We start from the raw sequence: 18,543 nt of genomic DNA on the forward strand, positions 1-18,543 counted from the left end.
GTATGAAAGTGTCACTAAGAGGTGGTAAAATGATGTCAAATTGGATGTATATGATGTGAACATGTTAATTGTATAAATATATTATGGAAAATGACTATTATAGGAAGCAAAGTGACTCTAATATGGTGAAAAGTGACTTACATGGTTGATTAGAGCCACAATGTGAAACAAAATTGACTTGTATGAAAGTGTCACTAAGAGGTGGTAAAAGGATGTCAAATTGGATGTATATGATGTGAACATGTTAATTGTATAAATATATTATGGAAAATGACTATTATAGGAAGCAAAGTGACTCTAATATGGTAAAAAGTGACTTACATGGTTGATTAGAGCCAAAATGTGGAACAAAATTGACTTGTATAAAAGTGTCACTAAGAGGGGGTAAAAGGATGTTAAATTGGATGTATATGATGTTAACATGTTAATTGTACAAATATATGGTGGAAAATGACTCTCATAGGGTGAAAAGAGACTCTAATATGATGTGAAGTCAGTTACATGATAGATGAGAGCCAAAATGTGCCCAAAATTGACTCATAGAAAAGGGGTACCAAGAGGTGGTTAAAGGATATCATATTGCATGTTCATGATGTTAACAATTAATTGTATCAATATATGGTGGCAAGTGACCCTTATATGGTGCAAAGTGACTCTAATATGGTGAAAAGTAACTTAAAGGGTTGATTAGAGCCAATATGTGGAACAAAATTGACTTGTATGAAACTGTCACTAAGAGGTGGTAAAAGGATATAAAATTGGATGTATATGATGTTAACATATTAATTGTACAAATATATGGTGGAACGTGACTCTTATAGGGTGCAAAGTGACTCTAATATGGTGAAAAGTGACTTACAAGGTTGATTAGAGCCAAAATATGGAACAAAATTGACTTGTATGAAAGTGGAACGAGGAGGTGGTAAAAGGATGTCAAATTGCATTTATATGATGTTAATATGTTAATTTTACAAATATACCTAGAGTGACTTTTATAGGGTGAAAGTGACTCTAATATGCTGAAAAGTGACTTACATGGTTGATTAGAGCCAAAATGTGCCACAAAATTGACTTGTATGTAAGTGTCACTAAGAGGTGGTAAAAGGATTTCAAATTGGAGGTATATGATGTTAACATGTTAATTGTACAAATATATTATGGAAAATGACTATTAAAGGAAGAAAAGTGACTCTAATATGGTAAAAAGTGACTTACATGGTTGATTAGAGCCAAAATGTGGAACAAAACTGACTTGTATGAAAGTGGCACTAAGAGATGGTAAAAAATGTCAAATTGGATGTATATGATGTTAACATGTTAATTTTACAAAGATATAGTATAAAGTGACTCTTATATGGTGCAAAGTGACTATAATATGATGAAAAGTGACTTACATGGTTGATTATAGCCAAAATGTGCAACAAAATTGACTTGTATGAAAATATTACTAAGAGGTGGTAAAAGGATGTCAAATTGGATGTATATGATTTTAACATGTTAATTGTACAAAGATATAGTGGAAAGTGAGTCTTATAGAGTGCAAAGTGACTCTAATATGATGAAAAGTGACTTACATGGTTGATTAGAGCCAAAATGTGCAACAAAATTGACTTGTATGAAAGTGTCACTAAGAGGTGGTAAAAGGATGTCAAATTGGATGTATATGATGTGAACATGTTAATTGTATAAATATATTATGGAAAATGACTATTATAGGAAGCAAAGTGACTCCAATATGGTGAAAAGTGACTTACATGGTTGATTAGAGCCAAAATGTGAAACAAAATTGACTTGTATGAAAGTGTCACTAAGAGGTGGTAAAAGGATATCAAATTGGATGTATGTGATGTGAACATGTTAATTGTATAAATATATTATGGAAAATGACTATTATAGGAAGCAAAGTGACTCTAATATGGTGAAAAGTGACTTACATGGTTCATTAGAGCCAAAATGTGGAACAAAATTGACTTGTATAAAAGTGTCACTAAGAGGGGGTAAAAGGATGTTAAATTGGATGTATATGATGTTACCATGTTAATTGTACAAATATATGGTGGAAAATGACTCTCATAGGGTGAAAAGAGACTCTAATATGATGTGAAGTCAGTTACATGATAGATGAGAGCCAAAATGTGCCCAAAATTGACTCATAGGAAAGGGGTACCAAGAGGTGGTTAAAGGATATCATATTTCATGTTCATGATGTTAACAATTAATTGTATCAATATATGGTGGCAAGTGACCCTTATAAGGTGCAAAGTGACTCTAATATGGTGAAAAGTAACTTAAAGGGTTGATTAGAGCCAATATGTGGAACAAAATTGACTTGTATGAAACTGTCACTAAGAGGTGGTAAAAGGATATCAAATTGGATGTATATGATGTTAACATATTAATTGTACAAATATATGGTGGAACGTGACTCTTATAGGGTGCAAAGTGACTATAATATGGTGAAAAGTGACTTACAAGGTTGATTAGAGCCAAAATATGGAACAAAATTGACTTGTATGAAAGTGGAACGAGGAGGTGGTAAAAGGATGTCAAATTGCATTTATATGATGTTAATATGTTAATTTTACAAATATACCTAGAGTGACTTTTATAGGGTGAAAGTGACTCTAATATGCTGAAAAGTGACTTACATGGTTGATTAGAGCCAAAATGTGCCACAAAATTGACTTGTATGTAAGTGTCACTAAGAGGTGGTAAAAGGATTTCAAATTGGAGGTATATGATGTTAACATGTTAATTGTACAAATATATTATGGAAAATGACTATTAAAGGAAGAAAAGTGACTCTAATATGGTAAAAAGTGACTTACATGGTTGATTAGAGCCAAAATGTGGAACAAAATTTACTTGTATTAAAGTGGAACGAGGAGGTGGTAAAAGGATGTCAAATCGCATTTATATGATGTTAACATGTTAATTATACAAATATATTGTGGAAAGTGACTCTTATAGGGTGCAAAGTGACTCTAATATGGTGAAAAGTGACTCTAATATGGTGAAAAGTGACTTACATGTCTAATTAGAGCCAAAATGTGGAACAAAATTGAATTGTAAGAAAGTGATACTAAGAGGTGGTAAAAGGATGTCAAAATGTATGTATATGATGTTCACATGTTAATTGTACAAATATATTGGATAGTGACTCTTATAGGGTGCAAAGTGACTCTAATATGCTGAAAAGTAACTTACATGGTTGATTAGAGAACAAATGTGGAACAAAATTGACTTGTATGAATGTGTCACTAAGAGGTGGTAAAAGTATGTTAAATTGGATGTATATGATGTTAACATGTTAATTGTACAAATATATTGTGGAAAGTGACTCTTATAGGGTGCAAAGTGACTCTAATATGGTGAAATGTGACTTACATGGTTGATTAGAGCCAAAATGTGCAACAAAATTGACTTGTATGAAAGTGGAACGAGGAGGTGGTAAAAGGATGTCAAATTGCATTTATATGATGTCAATATGTTAATTATACAAATATACCGAGAGTGACTTTTATAGGGTGAAAGTGACTCTAATATGGTGAAAAGTGACTTACATGGTTAATTAGAGCCAAAATGTGGAACAAAACTGACTTGTATGAAAGTGGCACTAAGAGATGGTAAAAAAATGTCAAATTGGATGTATATGATGTTAACATGTTAATTTTACAAAGATCTAGTATAAAGTGACTTTTATACGGTGCAAAGTGACTATAACATGATGAAAAGTGACTTACATGGTTGATTATAGCCAAAATGTGCAACAAAATTGACTTGTATGAAAGTGTTACTAAGAGGTGGTAAAAGGATGTCAAATTGGATGTATATGATTTTAACATGTTAGTTGTACAAAGATATAGTGGAAAGTGAGTCTTATAGAGTGCAAAGTGACTCTAATATGATGAAAAGTGACTTACATGGTTGATTAGAGCCAAAATGTGCAACAAAATTGACCTGTATGAAAGTGTCACTAAGAGGTGGTAAATGTATTTCAAATTGGAGGTATATGATGTTAACATGTTAATTGTACAAATATATTGTGGAAAGTGACTCTAATATGGTAAAAAGTGACTTACATGGTTGATTAGAGCCAAAATGTGGAACAAAATTTACTTGTATTAAAGTGGAATGAGGAGGTGGTAAAAGGATGTCAAATCGCATTTATATGATGTTAACATGTTAATTATACAAATATATTGTGGAAAGTGACTCTTATAGGGTGCAAAGTGACTCTAATATGGTGAAAAGTGACTCTAATATGGTGAAAAGTGACTTACATGTTTAATTAGAGCCAAAATGTGGAACAAAATTGAATTGTATGAAAGTGATACTAAGAGGTGGTAAAAGGATGACAAAATGTATGTATATGATGTTAACATGTTAACTGTACAAATATATTGGATAGTGACTCTTATAGGGTGCAAAGTGACTCTAATATGATGAAAAGTAACTTACATGGTTGATTAGAGCCAAAATGTGGAACAAAATTGACTAGTATGAAAGTGTTACTAAGAGGTGGTAAAAGGATGTTAAATTTGATGTATATGATGTTAACATGTTAATTGTACAAATATATTGGAAAGTGACTCTTATAGGGTGCAAAGTGACTCTAATATGATGAAAAGTAACTTACATGGTTGATTAGAGCCAAAATGTGGAACAAAATTGACTTGTATGAAAGTGTCACTAAGAGGTGGTAAAAGGATGTTAAATTGGATGTATATGATGTAACATGTTAATTGTACAAATATATTGTGGAAAGTGACTCTTATAAGGTGCAAAGTGACTCTAATATGGTGAAATGTGACTTACATGGTTGATTAGAGCCAAAATGTGCAACAAAATTGACTTGTATGAAAGTGGAACGAGGAGGTGGTAAGAGGATGTCAAATTGCATTTATATGATGTCACTATGTTAATTATACAAATATACCGAGAGTGACTTTTATAGGGTGAAAGTGACTCTAATATGGTGAAAAGTGACTTACATGGTTGATTAGAGCCAAAATGTGGAACAAAACTGACTTGTATGAAAATGGCACTAAGAGATGGTAAAAAATGTCAAATTGGATGTATATGATGTTAACATGTTAATTTTACAAAGATATAGTATAAAGTGACTCTTATATGGTGCAAAATGATTATAATATGATGAAAAGTGACTTACATGGTTGATTATAGCCAATATATGCAACAAAATTGACTTGTATGAAAATGTTACTAAGAGGTGGTAAAAGGATGTCAAATTGGATGTATATGATTTTAACATGTTAATTGTACAAAGATATAGTGGAAAGTGAGTCTTATAGAGTGCAAAGTGACTCTAATATGATGAAAAGTGACTTACATGGTTGATTAGAGCCAAAATGTGCAACAAAATTGACTTGTATGAAAGTGTCACTAAGAGGTGGTAAAAGGATGTCAAACTGGAGGTATATGATGTTAACATGTTAAATGTACAAATATATTATGGAAGATGACTATTATATGAAGCAAAGTGACTCTAATATGGTAAAAATTGACTTACATGGTTGATTAGAGCCAAAATGTGGAACAAAATTTACTTGTATGAAAGTGGAACGAGGAGGTGGTAAAAGGATGTCAAATCGCAGTTATATGATGTTAACATGTTAATTATACAAATATATTGTGGAAAGTGACTCTTATAGGGTGAAAAGTGACTCTAATATGGTGAAAAGTGACTCTAATATGGTGAAAAGTGACTTACATGGTTGATTAGAGCCAAAATGTGGAACAAAATTGAATTGTATGAAAGTGATACTAAGAGGTGGTAAAAGGATGTGAAAATGTATGTATATGATGTTAACATGTTAATTGTACAAATATATTGGAAAGTGACTCTTATAGGGTGCAAAGTGACTCTAATATGATGAAAAGTAACTTACATGGTTGATTAGAGCCAAAATGTGGAACAAAATTGACTAGTATAAAAGTGTTACTCAGAGGTGGTAAAAGGATGTTAAATTTGATGTATATGATGTTAACATGGTAATTGTACAAATATATTGGAAAGTGACTCTTATAGGGTGCAAAGTGACTCTAATATGATGAAAAGCAACTTGCAGGGTTGATTAGAGTCAAAATGTGGAACAAAATTGATTTGTATGAAAGTGTCCCTAAGAGGTGGAAAAAGGATGTTAAATTGGATGTATATGATGTTAACATGTTAATTATACAAATATATTATGGAAAGTGACTCTTATAGGGTGCAAAGTGACTCTAATATGGTGAAATGTCACTTACATGGTTGATTAGAGCCAAAATGTGGAACAAAATTGAATAAAAGTGATACTAAGAGGTGGTAAAAGGATGTCAAAATGTATGTATATGATGTTAACATGTTAATTGTACAAATATATTGGAAAGTGACTCTTATAGGGTGCAAAGTGACTCTAATATGATGAAAAGTAACTTACATGGTTGATTAGAGCTAAAATGTGGAACAAAATTGACTAGTATGAAAGTGTTACTAAGAGGTGGTAAAAGGATGTTAAATTTGATGTATATGATGTTAACATGTTAATTGTACAAATATATTGGAAAGTGACTCTTATAGGGTGCAAAGTGACTCTAATATGATGAAAAGTAACTTACATGGTTGATTAGAGCCAAAATGTGGAACAAAATTGACTTGTATGAAGGTGTCACTAAGAGGTGGTAAAAGGATGTTAAATTGGATGTATATGATGTTAACATGTTAATTATACAAATAAATTGTGGAAAGTGACTCTTATAAGGTGCAAAGTGACTCTAATATGGTGAAAAGTGACTATAATATGGTGAAAAGTGACTCTAATATGGTGAAAAGTGACTTACAAGGTTGATTATAGCCAAAATGTGGAACAAAATTGAATTGTATGAAAGTGATTCTAAGAGGTGGTAAAAGGATGTCAAAATGTATGTATATGATGTTAACATGTTAATTGTACAAATATATTGGAAAGTGACTCTTATAGGGTGCAAAGTGACTCTAATATGATGAAAAGTAACTTACATGGTTGATTAGAGCCAAAATGTGGAACAAAATTGACTAGTATAAAAGTTTTACTCAGAGGCGGTAAAAGGATGTTAAATTTGATGTATATGATGTTAACATGTTAATTGTACAAATATATTGGAAAGTGACTCTTATAGGGTGCAAAGTGACTCTAATATGATGAAAAGTAACTTGCATGGTTGATTAGAGTCAAAATGTGGAACAAAATTGACTTGTATGAAAGTGTCACTAAGAGGTGGAAAAAGGATGTTAAATTGGATGTATATGATGTTAACATGTTAATTATACAAATATATTGTGGAAAGTGACTCTTATAGGGTGCAAAGTGACTCTAATATGGTGAAATGTGACTTACATGGTTGATTAGAGCCGAAATGTGCAACAAAATTGACTCGTATGAAAGTGGAACGAGGAGGTGGTAAAAGGATGTCAAATTGCATTTATATGATGTCAATATGTTAATTATACAAATATACCGAGAGTGACTTTTATAGGGTGAAAGTGACTCTAATATGGTGAAAAGTGACTTACATTTAGAGCCAAAATGTGGAACAAAACTGACTTGTATGAAAGTGGCACTAAGAGATGGTAAAAAAATGTCAAATTGGATGTATATGATGTTAACATGTTAATTTTACAAAGATCTAGTATAAAGTGAATTTTATAGGGTGCAAAGTGACTATAACATGATGAAAAGTGACTTACATGGTTGATTATAGCCAAAATGTACAACAAAATTGACTTGTATGAAAGTGTTACTAAGAGGTGGTAAAAGGATGTCAAATTGGATGTATATGATTTTAACATGTTAATTGTACAAATATATTGGAAAGTGACTCTTATAGGGTGCAAAGTGACTCTAATATGATGAAAAGTAACTTACATGGTTGATCAGAGCCAAAATATGGAACAAAATTGACTTGTATGAAAGTGTCACTAAGAGGTGGTAAAAGGATGTTAAATTGGATGTATATGATGTTAACATATTAATTGTACAAATATATTGTGGAAAGTGACTCTTATAAGGTGCAAAGTGACTCTAATATGGTGAAATGTGACTTACATGGTTGATTAGAGCCAAAATGTACAACAAAATTGACTTGTATGAAAGTGGAAGGAGGAGGTGGTAAAAGGATGTCAAATTGCATTTATATGATGTCAATATGTTAATTATACAAATATACCGAGAGTGACTTTTATAGGGTGAAAGTGACTCTAATATGGTGAAAAGTGACTTACATGGTTGATTAGAGCCAAAATGTGGAACAAAACTGACTTGTATGAAAGTGGCACTAAGAGATGGTAAAAAATGTCAAATTGGATGTATATGATGTTAACATGTTAATTTTACAAAGATATAGTATAAAGTGACTCTTATATGGTGCAAAGTGACTATAATATGATGAAAAGTGACTTACATGGTTGATTATAGCCAATATGTGCAACAAAATTGACTTGTATGAAAATGTTACTAAGAGGTGGTAAAAGGATGTCAAATTGGATGTATATGATTTTAACATGTTAATTGTACAAAGATGTAGTGGAAAGTGAGTCTTATAGAGTGCAAAGTGACTCTAATATGATGAAAAGTGACTTACATGGTTGATTAGAGCCAAAATGTGCAACAAAATTGACTTGTATGAAAGTGTCACTAAGAGGTGGTAAAAGGATGTCAAACTGGAGGTATATGATGTTAACATGTTAAATGTAAAAATATATTGTGGAAGATGACTATTATATGAAGCAAAGTGACTCTAATATGGTAAAAAGTTACTTACATGGTTGATTAGAGCCAAAATGTGGAACAAAATTTACTTGTATGAAAGTGGAACGAAGAGGTGGTAAAAGGATGTCAAATCGCAGTTATATGATGTTAACATGTTAATTACACAAATATATTGTGGAAAGTGACTCTTATAGGGTGAAAAGTGACTCTAATATGGTGAAAAGTGACTCTAATATGGTGAAAAGTGACTTACATGGTTGATTAGAGCCAAAATGTGGAACAAAATTGAATTGTATGAAAGTGATACTAAGAGGTGGTAAAAGGATGTCAAAATGTATGTATATGATGTTAACATGTTAATTGTACAAATATATTGGAAAGTGACTCTTATAGGGTGCAAAGTGACTCTAATATGATGAAAAGTAACTTACATGGTTGATTAGAGCCAAAATGTGGAACAAAATTGACTAGTATAAAAGTGTTACTCAGAGGTGGTAAAAGGATGTTAAATTTGATATATATAATGTTAACATGTCAATTGTACAAATATATTGGAAAGTGACTCTTATAGGGTGCAAAGTGACTCTAATATGATGAAAAGTAACTTGCAGGGTTGATTAGAGTCAAAATGTGGAACAAAATTGACTTGTATGAAAGTGTCACTAAGAGGTGGAAAAAGGATGTTAAATTGGATGTATATGATGTTAACATGTTAATTATACAAATATATTATGGAAAGTGACTCTTATAGGGTGCAAAGTGACTCTAATATGGTGAAATGTCACTTACATGGTTGATTAGAGCCAAAATGTGGAACAAAATTGAATAAAAGTGATACTAAGAGGAGGTAAAAGGATGTCAAAATGTATGTATATGATGTTAACATGTTAATTGTACAAATATATTGGAAAGTGACTCTTATAGGGTGCAAAGTGACTCTAATATGATGAAAAGTAACTTACATGGTCGATTAGAGCCAAAATGTGGAACAAAATTGACTAGTATAAAAGTGTTACTCAGAGGTGGTAAAAGGATGTTAAATTTGATGTATATGATGTTAACATATTAATTGTACAAATATATTGGAAAGTGACTCTTATAGGGTGCAAAGTGACTCTAATATGATGAAAAGTAACTTGCATGGTTGATTAGAGTCAAAATGTGGAACAAAATTGACTTGTATGAAAGTGTCACTAAGAGGTGGAAAAAGGATGTTAAATTGGATGTATATGATGTTAACATGTTAATTATACAAATATATTGTGGAAAGTGACTCTTATAGGGTGCAAAGTGACTCTAATATGGTGAAATGTGACTTACATGGTTGATTAGAGCTAAAATGTGCAATAAAATTGACTCGTATGAAAGTGTCACTAACAGGTGGTAAAAGGATGTCAAATTGGATGTATAAGATGTGAACATGTTAATTGTATAAATATATTGTGGAAAATGACTATTATAGGAAGCAAAGTGACTCTAATATGGTGAAAAGTGACTTACATGGTTGATTAGAGCCAAAATGTGGAACAAAATTGACTTGTCTGAAAGTATCACTAAGAGGTGGTAAAAGGATTTTAAATTGGATGTATATGATGTTAAAATGTTAATTGTAAAAATATATGGTGGAAAATGACTCTTATAGGGTTAAAAGAGACTCTAATATGATGTGAAGTCAGTTACATGATAGATGAGAGCCAAAATGTGCCCAAAATTGACTCGTAAGAAAGAAGTACCAAGAGGTGGTTAAAGGATGTCATATTGCATGTTCATGATATTAACAATTAATTGTATCAATATATGGTCGCAAGTGACCCTTATGGGGTGCAAAGTGACTCTAATATGGTGAAAAGTAAATTAAAGGGTTTATTAGAGCCAATATGTGGAACAAAATTGACTTGTATGAAACTGTCACTAAGAGGTGGTAACAGGATGTCAAATTAGATTTATATGATGTTAACATGTTAATTGTACAAATATATGGGGGAACGTGACTCTTATAGGTTGCAAAGTGACTCTAATATGGTGAAAAGTGACTTACAAGGTTGATTAGAGCCAAAATGTAGAACAAAATTGACTTGTATGAAAGTGGAACGAAGAGGTGGTAAAAGGATGTCAAATTACAATTATATGATGTTAACATGTTTATTCTAAAAAATACCGAGAGTGACTTTTATAGGGTGAAAGTGACTCTAATATGGTGAAAAGTGACTTACATTGTTGATTAGAGCCAAATTGTGGAAAGAACCTGACTTGTATGAAAGTGGCACTAAGAGGTGGTAAAAAAATGTCAAATTGGATTTATATGATGTTAACATGTTAATTGTACAAAGATATAGTGGAAAGTGACTCTTATAGGGTGCAAAGTGACTCTAGTATGATGAAAAGTGACTTACATGGTTGATTAGAGCCAAAATGTGCAACAAAATAGAATTGTATGAAACTGTCACTAAGAGGTGGTAAAAGGATGTCAAATTGGATTTATATGATGTTAACATGTTAACTGTACAAATATATGGTGGAACGTGACTCTTATAGGGTGCAAAGTGACTCTAATATGGTGAAAAGTGACTTACAAGGTTGATTAGAGCCAAAATGTAGAACAAAATTGACTTGTATGAAAGTGGAATGAAGAGATGGTAAAAGGATGTCAAATTACATTTATATGATGTTAACATGTTTATTCTAAAAAATACCGAGAGTGACTTTTATAGGGTGAAAGTGACTCTAATATGGTGAAAAGTGAATTACATGGTTGATTAGAGTCTAATTGTGGAAAGATCCTGACTTGTATGAAAGTGGCACTAAGAGGTGGTAAAAAAATGTTAAATTGGATTTATATGATGGTAACATGTTAATTGTACAAAGATATAGTGGAAAGTGACCCTTATAGGGTGCAAAGTGACTCTAATATGATGAAAAGTGACTTACATGGTTGATTAGAGCCAAAATATGCAACAAAATAGACTTGTATGAAACTGTCACTAAGAGGTGGTAAAAGGATGTCAAATTGGATTTATATGATGTTAACATGTTAACTGTACAAATATATGGTGGAACGTGACTCTTATAGGGTGCAAAGTGACTCTAATATGGTGAAAAGTGACTTACAAGGTTGATTAGAGCCAAAATGTAGAACAAAATTGACTTGTATGAAAGTGGAATGAAGAGGTGGTAAAAGGATGTCAAATTACATTTATATGATGTTAACATGTTTATTCTAAAAAATACCGAGAGTGACTTTTATATGGTGAAAGTGACTCTAATATGGTGAAAAGTGAATTACATGGTTGATTAGAGCCAAATTGTGAAAAGAACCTGACTTGTATGAAAGTGGCACTAAGAGGTGGTAAAAAAATGTTAAATTGGATTTATATGATGGTAACATGTTAATTGTACAAAGATATAGTGGAAAGTGACCCTTATAGGGTGCAAAGTGACTCTAATATGATGAAAAGTGACTTACATGGTTGATTAGAGCCAAAATGTGGAACAAAATTGACTTGTCTGAAAGTATCACTAAGAGGTGGTAAAAGGATTTTAAATTGGATGTATATGATGTTAAAATGTTAATTGTAAAAATATATGGTGGAAAATGACTCTTATAGGGTTAAAAGAGACTTTAATATGATGTGAAGTCAGTTACATGATAGATGAGAGCCAAAATGTGCCCAAAATTGACTCGTAAGAAAGAAGTACCAAGAGGTGGTTAAAGGATGTCATATTGCATGTTCATGATGTTAACAATTAATTGTATCAATATATGGTCGCAAGTGACCCTTATAGGGTGCAAAGTGACTCTAATATGGTGAAAAGTAAATTAAAGGGTTTATTAGAGCCAATATGTGGAACAAAATTGACTTGTATGAAACTGTCACTAAGAGGTGGTAAAAGGATGTCAAATTAGATTTATATGATATTAACATGTTAATTGTACAAATATATGGGGGAACGTGACTCTTATAGGGTGCAAAGTGACTCTAATATGGTGAAAAGTGACTTACAAGGTTGATTAGAGCCAAAATGTAGAACAAAATTGACTTGTATGAAAGTGGAACGAAGAGGTGGTAAAAGGATGTCAAATTACATTTATATGATGTTAACATGTTTATTCTAAAAAATACCGAGAGTGACTTTTATAGGGTGAAAATGACTCTAATATGGTGAAAAGTGACTTACATTGTTGATTAGAGCCAAATTGTGGAAAGAACCTGACTTGTATGAAAGTGGCACTAAGAGGTGGTAAAAAATGTCAAATTGGATTTATATGATGTTAACATGTTAATTGTACAAAGATATAGTGGAAAGTGACTCTTATAGGGTGCAAAGTGACTCTAATATGATGAAAAGTGACTTAAATGGTTGATTAGAGCCGAAATGTGCAACAAAATAGACTTGTATGAAACTGTCACTAAGAGTTGGTAAAAGGATGTCAAATTGGATTTATATGATGTTAACATGTTAACTGTACAAATATATGGTGGAACGTGACTCTTATAGGGTGCAAAGTGACTCTAATATGGTGAAAAGTGACTTACAAGGTTGATTAGAGCCAAAATGTAGAACAAAATTGACTTGTATGAAAGTGGAATGAAGAGGTGGTAAAAGGATGTCAAATTACATTTATATGATGTTAACATGCTTATTCTAAAAAATACCGAGAGTGACTTTTATAGGGTGAAAGTGACTCTAATATGGTGAAAAGTGAATTACATGGTTGATTAGAGCCAAATTGTGGAAAGAACCTGACTTGTATGAAAGTGGCACTAAGAGGTGGTAAAAAAATGTTAAATTGGATTTATATGATGGTAACATGTTAATTGTACAAAGATATAGTGGAAAGTGACCCTTATAGGGTGCAAAGTGACTCTAATATGATGAAAAGTGACTTACATGGTTGATTAGAGCCAAAATGTGCAACAAAATAGACTTCTATGAAAGTGGTACTAAGAGGTGGTAAAAGGATGTCAAATTGGATGTATATGATTTTAACATGTTAATTGTACATAGATATAGTGGAAAGTCAGTCTTATATGGTGCAAAGTGACTCTAATATGATGAAAAGTGACTTACATGGTTGATTAGAGCCAAAATGTGCAACAAAATTGACTTGTATGAAAGTGTCACTAAGAGGTGGTAAAAGGATGTCAAATTGGATGTATATGATGTTAACGTGTTAATTTTGCAAATATATTGTGGAAAATGACTAGTATAGGAAGCAAAGTGACTCTAATATGGTGAAAAGTGACTTACATGGTTAATTCGAGCCAAAATCTGTAACAAAAATGACTTGTATAAAATTGTCACTGAGAGGTGGTAAAAGGATGTTAAATTGAATGCATATGATTTTAACATGTTAATTGTACAAATATATGGTGGAATGTGACTCTTATAGGGTACAAAATGACTCTAATATGGTGAAAAGTGACTTACAAGGTTGATTAGAGCCAAAATGTGGAATAAAATTGACTTGTGTGAAAGTGGAACGAGGAGGTGGTAAAAGGATGTTAAATTGCATTTATATGATGTTAACATGTTAATTTTACAAATATACCGAGAGTGACTTTTATAGGGTGAAAGTGACTCTAATATGGTGAAAAGTGACTTACATGGTTGATTAGGGCTAAAATGTGGAACAAAACTGACTTGTATGAAAGTGGCATTAAGAGGTGGTAAAAAAATGTCAAATTAGATGTATTTGATGTTAACATGTTAATTGTACAAAGAAATAGTGGAAAGTGACTCTTATAGGTGATAAGTGGCATTTTATACCACTTAGAATGTCTTAAAATGGCTTAAATTGGTGTCTTGAAATCAAGTATTTTGTGTATTTGATGCGTTTTTCTAGTGTTTATGCATTTCAGGGTATTAGTTGCATTTCGGGGGAGGAATCATCAAGAATAAACCTTGGCATGTGTTCACCATTGCGAGAGGAAAGGAATGGGCAGATTACGGCGAAGAAACGGAGCAAGCTTGGAATTTTTCCAGTAGGGTCCTGCGCGCCCGCGCAGCAATGCTGAGCGGCCGCGCAGCAGCCTGCGCGCCCGCGCAGAAATGCTGAGCGGTCGCGCAAGGTCGGGGAAAAAAGCTGAATTATTTTAGACTTCTACTTCTGTGTGGCTTCCAACTTCTATGTAATCTGAGTTTTATGGGACTATTATATAGGTAGATTTGAGACGTTTTCATAGAGAGTATTAAGGGGATTATGTTTTAGATTGTGTTTTACGAAAGAAGCGAAGGAGATAAGGAAGAAGACCGATTTAGCACACCGCAACGAAGAGGAAGCATATATTCTTGTGATTCTTGTTTCGTTGTAACGTTGTATGCTAGTTTTCTTGCTTTGACTTATTTACCCTTGTGACGTACTCTGTTTTAATATAATTAGTTTAGTTATTATTTTCTTGTGTTTGTTTATCATGATTTCATATGAACCCATGATGGCGATAAGTTCTATTATGGGCTAATCGTGATCATGGGGTTACAACGGATTTAGTATGGAATTCTTTAGTTAATTGTTTAATACTTTAGTGTGTGATGATTGCATGATATCTAGTATTGGTTGTGCGTATTCGTCTTATGTGCGTCGCGAACATATAAGATAGGGTGTTAATCTCTTGTGAAGCGAGGGTGGATCTTGAGATTTAGAACTTGCCATGCTAGCATAGGTTCATGTACGTTGAGCATGATTAGTGGGTAACTCTAACAGTTTTATTTGCCCTATGTAATCAAAAGGGATAACTTGTGCTTAAATCGTTGTGTTGTCAATTTCTGTAGACATATAGGAACTCAACATAATTGATGACTATTCAACTTCTATCTTAATTGTGGATGCTTGGTAGAATGGTATTAGTACAATGAAAGTTGGCTTTTATCAGTTTCGTGTTATTCGATTAATATCATCACTGTCACATGCTAAAGGTAATAACAATGGCTATAGAAGGAAGTAATAATGAAGTTGTGATCTCATGAGTGTTTTATTATTGATAAATTGAAGTGTTAGTTAAGTGGTTAATTGAGTAGTTAAATATAGTTAATATTTAATCAACAATTTTAAGTGTTATTATCTTAACATTGAGAAGTAATTATACATTGGTGAGTGAGTTTAATTAGACAATAAATTAGTCTGAGTCTCTGAGGGAATGAACTAGAAAGTATTCTATATTACTTGTGAACGCGTATACTTGCGTGAATATTAGTGCGTGTTTTCGCCCTAACAAGTTTTTGGCACCGCTGCCGGGGACTCGGCGTATTTGTTTAGTTTATGTACTTACCATCATTGGTCATTAGGACTCAGTGATTAGGACGTAGTAGTTACTTACTCTTTTCGGTTGTGTTTCAGGTACTTTAGCAAGCGTTTATGCAAACTCGTTCTCGTGCTCGCAAGAGGACTTTAGATACAGCTGAGGAGACAGACGAAGTTCTTGATATTCCGGAGAAGTTAGATTTTGAGGATTCGGATTCAGGAACTGAGCAGAAAGAACCAGTAAACATGGGAGATCATATTGTTCAAGCTGATCCAGCTCTTATGGATTTTTCTCGGCCTAAAATTGATGACATTCAGTCAAGCATCCTTCATCCGGCTATTCAAGCTAACACCTTTGAAATCAAGCCGGGCACTATTCAGATGGTGCAAAATTCTGTTTCTTTTGGAGGAGCGGCAACTGAAGACCCCAACATGCACATAAGGAATTTTGTCGAGATCTGCAGCACTTTTAAGTATAATGGCGTGACTGATGAGGCTATCAAGTTGAGGCTTTTCCCATTCTCACTGAGGGATAAGGCTAAAGACTGGTTACATTCTGAACCAGCTGGGTCCATCACTACATGGCAAGATCTTGCGCAAATGTTTCTGGTGAAGTTTTATCCAATGGCAAAGACTGCTGCTATGAGGAGTGCTCTTACTCAGTTTGCGCAGCAACCTACAGAATCTATGTGCGAGGCTTGGGAATGCTAAAAGGAAATGTTGAGAAAATGTCCACATCATGGAATGCTGGATTGGATGGTGATCACTGGTTTTTATAATGGTTTGGGGGCCCAATCTCGGCCCATGCTCGATGCAGCTGCTGGAGGAGCCTTATGGGCTAAAAGCTATACTGAGGCATATAATCTTATAGAGACGATGGCTGCAAATGAGCATCAAAACCCAACTCAGAGGATGACGTCAGGCAAGGTAGCAGGTATTCTGGAAGTTGATGCAGCCACCGCTATTGCAGCCCAGCTCCAAGCGCTATCAATGAAGGTCAATTCTCTGGCTACGTATGGAGTTAATCAAATAGCTTTTGTGAGCTTTGTGCAGGTTCTCATGCTACGGATCAGTGTTCTCTTGTCAACGAATCTGTTCAGTATGTGAATAATTATCAGCAGCAACAGCAGCCTGTGCCAGCGACCTATCATCCTAATAACAGAAATCATCCAAATTTCAGCTGGGGGAATAATCAGAATGCGATTCAGCCAACATATCACCAAGGAGTGAGTAAACAGTTTAAGCCACCTGGATTCCAGCAACCACAGCAGTATGCTACAAGGCAATCATATCCTCAACAGGGAAGTGCAGCTGCACCTACTAGTGCTGATTTTGAGGAACTTAAGCTGTTGTGCAAGAGTCAGGCGGTTTCTATCAAGACCTTGGAAAATCAAATCGGTCAATTAGCCAATGCAGTGCTCAATCGTCAACCTGGCACTCTTCCCAGTGATACGGAAGTACCAGGCAGGAAGGAAGCTAAAGAGCAAGTCAAGGCTATTACCTTAAGGTCTGGAAAAGTAGCTGAGGCTGAAAAGGCAAAAGAAGTAGAAGCTGAAATTAGAGAAGAAGAATCTAATCAAAAGGAGAAAGCGGTGGAACCAAGGAAGACTACTGTTGAACACACTCTACCTGAGGCTAATACAGGGGAGAAACAACTCTATCCTCCACCACCTTTTCCTAAGAGATTGCAGCAACAAAAGCTGGATAGACAGTTCGGGAAGTTTCTGGAGGTGTTCAAGAAACTTCACATCAATATACCTTTCGCTGAGGCTCTGGAACAAATGCCTAGTTATGCGAAGTTTATGAAGACTATTCTTTCAAGGAAGGTGAAACTGGATGACCTTGAAACCGTTGCTCTCACGGAAGAATGCAGTGTTGTTCTGCAACAAAAGTTACCACCAAAACTGAAAGATCCAGGAAGCTTCACCATTCCTTGCACCATTGGCAATCTAACTTTTGACAAGTGCCTTTGTGATTTGGGAGCAAGCATTAATCTGATGTCGTTGTCGATCTTTAAAAAGCTGGATCTGCCTGATCCAAAACCCACATACATGTCGCTACAATTGGCGGACCGTTCCATTACTTACCCAAGGGGCATAGTTGAGGATGTGCTCGTCAAGGTGGATAAGCTCTTCTTTCCAGCAGATTTTGTTATTCTGGATTTTGAGGAAGATAAGAAGATTCCCATAATCTTGGGGAGGCCTTTCTTGGCTACTGGCCGTACCTTGATAGATGTGCAAAAAGGGGAACTTACTATGCGGGTCCAAGATCAGGATGTGACCTTCAACGTATTCAAGGCAATGAAATTCCCTACAGAAGATGAGGAGTGCTTAAAAGTGGATGTGATTGATTCCGCAGTTACTTCGGAACTCGAGCACATGCTAATGTCTGATGCATTGGAAAAGGCCTTAGTGGGGGAATTTGACAGTGATGATGAAGATAGCAACGAGCAATTACAATATCTGAACGCTTCTCCCTGGAAGCGAAAGCTGGACATACCATTTGAATCTCTTGGTACTTCTGACCTCAAGAACGCTGAAGGGAAGCTCAAAC

The 18,543-nt window shown here is 33.9% G+C and overlaps 1 non-coding gene across 1 annotated transcript; it reads right to left on the reverse strand.

The window, feature by feature from the left end:
- Nucleotides 1-16,629: 16,629 nt before the first annotated feature.
- LOC141675847 (small nucleolar RNA R71) lies at nt 16,630-16,736 on the reverse strand. The gene has a single exon (XR_012556477.1). It is a non-coding gene; the product is annotated as a small nucleolar RNA R71 (small nucleolar RNA).
- Nucleotides 16,737-18,543: the final 1,807 nt, after the last annotated feature.

The sequence above is a fragment of the Apium graveolens genome, chromosome 7 (genome assembly GCF_009905375.1).
Source record: "Apium graveolens cultivar Ventura chromosome 7, ASM990537v1, whole genome shotgun sequence".
In the NCBI taxonomy this organism is placed as follows: Eukaryota; Viridiplantae; Streptophyta; class Magnoliopsida; order Apiales; family Apiaceae; genus Apium; species Apium graveolens.